We start from the raw sequence: 8133 nt of genomic DNA on the forward strand, positions 1-8133 counted from the left end.
CTACTGTCCTGCCTCACTTCCAGTGATGAAGCTAAGCTATGCTAACGGAGCGTCTATTCCCAAAGCTAAAATGCACGCACAGAGACAAAAAAGGTATGCATCTTCTTGTCTAACTCCAGGGAAGATGTTAAATAAGCTAATTTCCAAAAAAAGTGGAGTTCCCCTTTAACAATTGTGTGTATTGAGCTGTACTGTACTGTACCCATTCTGCAATCTGTTAATTAAAGTTAATTAAACTATCTTCCATTAGTTGGATGTATGGCCTCTGCAAGGTTGTGTGCAGCCATTTGTTTTTGTAACATCTGCTACATCTGTCCCACGTGTTCTTTGCAGCTCACAGTTGTTAGTTCTGCCCCTCTTGACTGTGACAAAAAGGTTTTGAACAAACTTAATGTCATAGCTTGTATTTGATGATATTCTTCTTTGTTATTTACTTGAATGGTTTGATCATTGATTGATGGAGTAATATGGGGTTCTGATAAACTAAAATTATTTGTTAAAATAACATAAGCTAACATATATTTTTACATCTATGCATATGCAATATGTATAACTTGAATAAGTAATAAATACAGAAACAACATGTTTAACAATATGTAAATGAGTAGCTACATTTATTTGACATTACATTAACATTTATACGGTCTTTGGCCCTTTGAGGGCAACCATAATGCTGATGTGGCCCTCTGTGAAAATGAGTTTGACACCCCTGCTATACACGCTATATTAAAAAATTCAAATGTATATGATCGGTATACATTATGCTTCATCATGCGTGAAGGAAAGGGGGAGGGGGTCGTTTATAATTCCTTGATCGTCAGTAACGGCTTTATTTAGTATGGGTTGATATATTGATCAGATGGATTGCAAACAAAGAAATGGACAATCAAGCTGAAAGTAACGTTAGTTTCCTCTTACCGTTCGCCGATGAGACTGGAGGAAAAATATCCCAATTATTTGATGTCGATCTGCTAGATCCATTTCCGGTTTGTATGACGCAATAAACGCCGAAATCATATCGATTATTGCGTTTCGAAAGCAATCCAAATGCACTCGAGTGTGTATATTGATCCACTCCACAATATATCTCTGGCGGAGAAATTTTCTCGATGCACCGATTGCCACTTCCGGTTGGTAGAGTATGTAGCATCAACATTGTCATTACCTGAAGCTCACATCAAAGGGCCACAGGTCTGTTGAAGTTGGCAATGCTGTTTGGGGGCCATTATGGGCCATAATAATACATTCATAGTATGTAGGTCCATAGTATTTATAGGCAGGTCAGACTTTCTTTTAGCAGTGGGATTGGGATTGGTTGATTCTTTATTGAGTGCATATCCTTATCATTAAGACACAATCTTGTTTTTATTATAAATTCAGGTTGGCACTTCCCTGTTATGCCACCCTACCACAAGTGGAAGTAAGAAAACATATCAATAACTCCATTCACATAACCCTATCTGACCTGTGACACCTCTTAAAACACACTGTGTAGGGAGGCTGGGTAGCGCAGTGGACTAAGCACTCGCCTACCACCGCAGAGACTCTGGGATCGAATCCAGCTGTCAGCTGTACCTCCGGCTTGGTCAGTCGTCCCTACTAACACAATTGGCAGTGTTAGCGGGTAGGAAGCCGGTGGGGTATTGTGTCCTGGTCGTTGTAAACTGCGACTCCTACTGGTCGGCAGGGAGGGGATCTGGGGGAAATAGCGTGAACCTCTGCATGCGTTACGTTCCCCCAGTGAAACTCCACGCTGTCAGGTGAAAAGAAGCGGCTGGCGACTCCACATGTATCGGAGGAGGCATGTGGTAGTTCTACACACCCTCCCCAGGCCGACAGTGGGGCAACGACCAGGAAGGGAATTGGCATAACGACTAAATTGGGATGGGTGAAAAAATACAGAAAGCCCAAAAATAAATAGAATACATTTTATTTTTTATTTTTTAAATACACTGTGTTTAGATTTGACCATCATTTGTGAATGAGGATTATGTAGACTCAACCACACACAAAATGATGTCGGAATTATGTCTACACAGCTCTCTTTCAACACGGTCCGGCAATGACATGTGTAGACTCAACCGCAAGAAAAATAGTCTTATTCTACGTGGTACGAGTCAACACAGTCCTCATTTCAAATGAATGAAAACCTTGTAAAATGCATATTTAAACATTGAGATTGGAGCAAGGCTTTGTCTGTGGAAGAAGTACACAGTTCTTAAGTAAAAGTAGGGGTCGTTAGGGGACTGTTAGGGGTTGTCACAGCGGATCATTTGATTCATGCTTTGCATATTTGACTTGGCATAATGTTTTACACCGGATGCCCTTCCTGACACAACCTGGTAACCCGGGGGGCGTTGCATGTCTTTGGTGAGGGAGGAAACTAGAGTCACTGAAGGAAACCCACACAAGCACAGAGAGAACATGCAACCCCTCTGGGGCTCGAACCCACAACCTTCTTGCTGTGAGGGACTGAGGGAACAGCATTAACCACTGCGCCACTGTGCCTCCATAGTAGTAAAAAGGTAAAAATACCATCTACTATTTTTCTACTTAAAAGTGGATAAGTACTTGATATTGGATGTACTTATGTATCAACCTTAAAAGTACACATTATATATGATGTGTGTGTATTCCAGTGCTTGGGAGCATTCAAACCATCCATCCACTGACCTCTAAACAAAGGTTATGTTGAAGTGGTATGTGGTCCAGTTATGTTGGCCCTGATTATGTATTGATTGGCAGGCTTCAAATGTAAAATTAGCCCAGGTATATTTTTCCTCAAAGTAACTATAAACGGATGAGTTCAGATACACCTATATTACAAATATTTATTTTGAAATGTAGTGGAGTAAAAGTAAAAATGTCCCTAAAATGGAAATACACGTATACCTCCAATTTTCTAAAGGTACTTACGACGTACGATTTTACTCCAGTAAGGGCTTGTGTCCATAGCGGACGTTGTATGAGTTGTCAGCTCCTTCCTGTCATTCATTTCTATGCTACAGCCCTATCGATTTTACTCCAGTAAGGCAGTCTTTCCATGAGTAAATCAGATACTCATTGTCCAGTTATGCAGCACAGGGTGGAGTGTTAGAGAGCTGCCGGTCATTAAAAGAAAACTCTGAGTAACTGTATGAACACGAACACACACACACACACACTCACACACACACACCAGATGTGCATATTAACAAACGCACAAGTCCACAGGCTCCTCGCGCTCAAAACAACGTCTCTTAACTGCTCATCTAATTTCAAAGATTTCCATTCCCGCAGATTTAGAGGGAAAGGCGATTACATTTGGCACGACAACAAATTAATTAATGCCACGTGTGGCATAAAATGCTATTACTTCAGTAATGAGTCACTCTCTCTTCTGTTTCTCCTTTAATGTACGGCAGTGCACAGATAGTTGATTCAATTAATGCCCCCCCCCCCTCTTCGCTTTGCTCGGTATAGCAGTTTAGAAGGCGGCTCAATACAGCGCTCCCTCAATGTTCCATGAAATTGGGCCATATTGTCATGTCTCTTTAATTACTTCTCTTACATGGAGATGGCCTCGCGGTGTAATGATTTCACTGTGGCGAACGACAGGCAGGCGTGGAGTTCTTTTTGTGACTAATTAAGTAACGCAAACAAATTCAACTTGTAATTATTTACATTTTATTATCGCTACACCACCGTGTGTGTTTAGGCGGTCGTGAACATTGTAAATTCTCCAAATGAGAACAAATTATTTGTTGAGGTCAGTGAGTCGAACGACACAAAGAACATAGATATCTATAGAACACTAGATAGCTTAAGGCGGAGTCACCAGCGTCACTGAACCGCCGCCATCTCGCTCCAGTTAGCCTTGAGTGAGAGTGAGTGAGCTGCACAGACAAAAATACTCATAACTCGCTGAAATATTGACGGATTTACAAACGGGTTGGTTTGCTATAAACATCAAATATGTGGTTATGATACTGCATACTTATAAAAAAAAATTAAAGATGTTTTTTTTTACAAACCACTTGAATCATAGCCACGTTAATAATGCTTGTAATAAACCAAACCGTTTGTAAATCCGTCAATATTTCAGCGAGTTATGAGTATTTTTGTCTGTGCAGCTCACTCACCCTCACTCAAGGCTAACTGGAGCAAGATGGCGGCGGTTCAGTGACGTCGCTCTCCATTGGCCGGCAGCGCGGGCAAGCTATCTAGTGTTCTATATATATCTATGCAAAGAATGCCCCAAATATTACCAGAGCATTTATTTAGAAAAGGTTTGAAAATAATCTAGGACCGTAACGTTATGCCTGTATGAATTTATGTTGGCATGAGGTTTTACGAGAAGTAACCTTTCATTGTCTCTCAAAAGGAATGAGTAACTGCATTGTCCTTGCGCAGTGACTTGACTACATCCATCTGGTATCGGGATTCGGGAATGAAAAAAAGTTAAATGCTTTGGTAGAATATAAAACTTTTTTCCTCTTGGATTTTAATCGTCTTGCTATATAACTCAAGCATGTAGGTCAATATAATTTGTAAAGGGTGTCATAATGGTTTACTTAATTTATTTGAGCTTGATGTGATATTGCCATCTACTGGCACAATTGTTTATTGTTTCATACACTAGTCCAGTAGTTACCTCAAATGGATTTTCATCATCATTTTGTTTTCTATTTTATTTTATTTTATACATATATAGTTTTAGTTTTTTGTTTTGCATATATATATTTTTTTTTCTTTTCTTTTTTATGTTTAAAATAGTACACTCATTTGAGTAGTGGAAAAGGGGTAGGATTAAATAAGTGTATACTTCTTCCTACTCCTTTTCGAACATGCAGATTGAGTTGTTTTTCTTTTTTGTTATTGTTTGTTGTATTCATTGCATGTTCGAAATAAAGACTTCAAATCAAATCAAATCAAATCATCGCATTTGATCAGATTTGGCCCCAGGGACAAATGAGTAATGTACATTATGCATATGGTTGTTGTCAATAGGTCAGATGATAACAGTGGAAACCCATAGTATATGTTTGATCAGAATAGTCTCCTTAAATATTCTCTCATTGGTTCTTACTTATAATCAAGTGAATGAAACAACAGTGATTTTAAACTATGCCTAATTTTGATATTGAGAGAATGACACAATAACTTAATTAATGTTAATGTGCTTTTCCATTAATGAAAAATATGTGTGTGACTGTGGGGGGGGGGGGGGGGGGTAGCTGCTTTGAGTGACCCATGGGCCATGCCATGTCTAGTTTTGACAAGCTACAACTATCACTATAAACTTAAATCATCTGAAAATGTGGTATTTGGATTGTTATTCCATCAATGGTAACATATCTATCTGCATCCTGACATTAATGACATGTTTGACAATTATTGTCTTGATACAAAAATGATGTCTACAACCTTTCAAAATATTGTATAGGCTTCCATTGTATCCGAAAAGGTGTCTTAAACACCACATCTGACTAACATACCATGCTAATATCTGACTAATACACCATGCTAACATCTGAAAGGTTTTGTTTGCTCTCCCTGAAAAGTTGCTCTATTGTGTCAAAATATGTTGTCTAAAAAGGAATTCCTCCTCAGACACTGTATTACATCACAATGGAAAAACATTTCAGAAAACAAGTGACATACCGATATCAAAATGACATTTTAAGATGACATTTTAAAGTCAGATCAGATGTGGTGACTTTCTTTAGTTCATGTGGTGTTTATAGTTAATGTGGTGTTTAAGACACATTTTCAGATACACTAGAAACCTGGCAGTGGTTTTATCTTAAATTATGAAAGATTGCAGACTTCATTCTTTTTTTATTAAGGCAAGAATTATTTAGGACCCACATGTCAAAACATACTTGCAAATATTAAAGCATCGAGTGTGTAGTAGGCAGGTATGGTGAATATGAGTTATGACAACCGAGTGGCAGTGTACTTGTTATTTGGTTGCCAATCACACCAGTAGATGGTAGTAGCACTTGGAGTTGATATTATGGTGGACAGTCTTTGTTACAGCCACAGCCAGGGCTTTTCTCTCCCCTGTGTGTGTCAGCAGGTTCCCAAGCCCATACATGGTCCTTCCTGTCCTTCCTGTCTAATCTACGAATTCCAATCTGGCTTCAGAACATCCCACTCCACTGACACATGCCTTCTCTATTTGAATGACCACATCAAACAAGAGGTGGAAGCAGGCAAATACTGCGGCATGGTCATGCTGGACCTACAAAAGGCCTTTGACACGGTCAATCACTCCATTCTGATTGACAAGCTAAAAGCAATCGGTTTTGATAGTCTATCAGTGAGCTGGATGCAATCCTACCTTGAGGGGAGGGAACAGATGGTGGAGGTAAACGGTACCCTATCCCCCCCCCCTCACAGTGAGCTGTGGTGTTCCACAAGGAAGCATACTAGGACCGCTACTCTTCCTAATTTATGCAAATGACATGTCGTCAGCTTGTGACTGCAACTTGTTCCTGTTTGTGGACGACTCAGCCCTGCTGGTCTCTGACAAGAACAAGTTACAGGTTGAAAAAACCCTCAGCTCGGAACTAGGCAGAATCTGCATATGGCTCGCTGATAACAAACTATCATTACACATGGGCAAAACAGAGTCCATTCTCTTCGGTTCAAATAACAAACTCAGCAAGACCGACGACGGCTTCTCAGTTACAGTGGGTGACAATATTGTCACAAGGAAAGATGAAATTACCTACCTGGGATCCATCCTAGAGGCTAATCTCTCCTGTGACAAAATGGCATCCAATGTAATAAAAAAAGTCAACCAACGAACTCGATTCTTGTACCGGATCTCCTCTCTGGTAAACAAGAATACCCTGAAGACTCTGGCAGGAGCACTCATTCAGGGGTACTACGACTATGCTTGCACCTCATGGTACCAAAGCACCTCAAAGGCGCTAAAAACAAAATTACAAACATCTCAAAACAAACTGGTCAGACTACTGCTTGACCTTACTCCTAGAACCCACCTCACCCCTGCCCACTTTGACAACCTAGGATGGCTTAGAGTAGACGACAGAGTACAGCAACTTGCAATGGGCCTGGTCTACAAGATACACTACACGACCAAGGTACCCATGTACATGTCAAAATACTTCCCAAAGGTCAGTGAATACCACGATCACAACACCAGAGGAAGCTCCACAAATCATGTTAAACCCAGATTCGGCTCAAATAAGGGACTAAACACGTTTCGCAATTATGCCACATCAATGTGGAACGCCCTACCCAAAGCTGTAAAGGAATGTGGATCACTACCCACTTTCAAAACCTCTCTCAAGGGACACCTACGGGAGACTGCAATTCAACACTGGCCCCTGTAAATATCCTAACCCAACCCCCTCCAATGTACAGTCATTTACCTAGTATGGTTTTGTCAATAGTCCAATGTACAATTTTGTTTGTTTGTAGTGTCTCCCCCCCCCCCCCCCCCCCTCAATGTACAGTTTTGCTTGTTTATACAGTGTGCCCCCCCCCCCCCCCAACCACCTCCAATGTAAATTACCCAGTATGGTTGTCAATATCCCAATGTACCCAACCCCCCCCACCCAACCTCCTCCAATGTACAGTTTCTACGTCAAATGTATATACTCCCTTTTCTTGACTCCTTTTGTATCACAAACAGTACTGTATTTGCAAATCTGGTATGTCATAAATGTATAGATGTAGCAGTACTGACTATCTGTATGTCATGTATGTCATATATGTCCTGATGAATTGAAAATGGGGGACCCTGATGTAAACAAGACGAAAGTCTTTCTCTGGTCTGCATCCCCTTAACAATTGTGTGTATTGAGCTGTACTGTATTGTACCCATTCTGCAATCTGTTAATAAAGTTTTCAATCAATCAATCAATCAAAACCTCACAACCATTGTCTACCTGGGTGCGGCCTACACGCGTCTATACTTTCCGTAGCCGCATTTCTGGCAGACGCTCTCTGATTGGCACTGACTGACGCTCTCTGATTGGCCACTGACGCGTTTGCCCAATAGCGTGACGAGCTGTGTCTTTGCCCATTTCCACGTCAAACAGCCTGCAAACTACCTGGCGTTCTATCGCCATGCTCTAAGACAAACTCTAACCTTAACCAACTTCGAAAGAGTGCCTA

Source organism: Notolepis coatsorum (genome assembly GCF_963971535.1).
Source record: "Notolepis coatsorum genome assembly, chromosome: 11".
NCBI lineage: Eukaryota > Metazoa > Chordata > Actinopteri > Aulopiformes > Paralepididae > Notolepis > Notolepis coatsorum.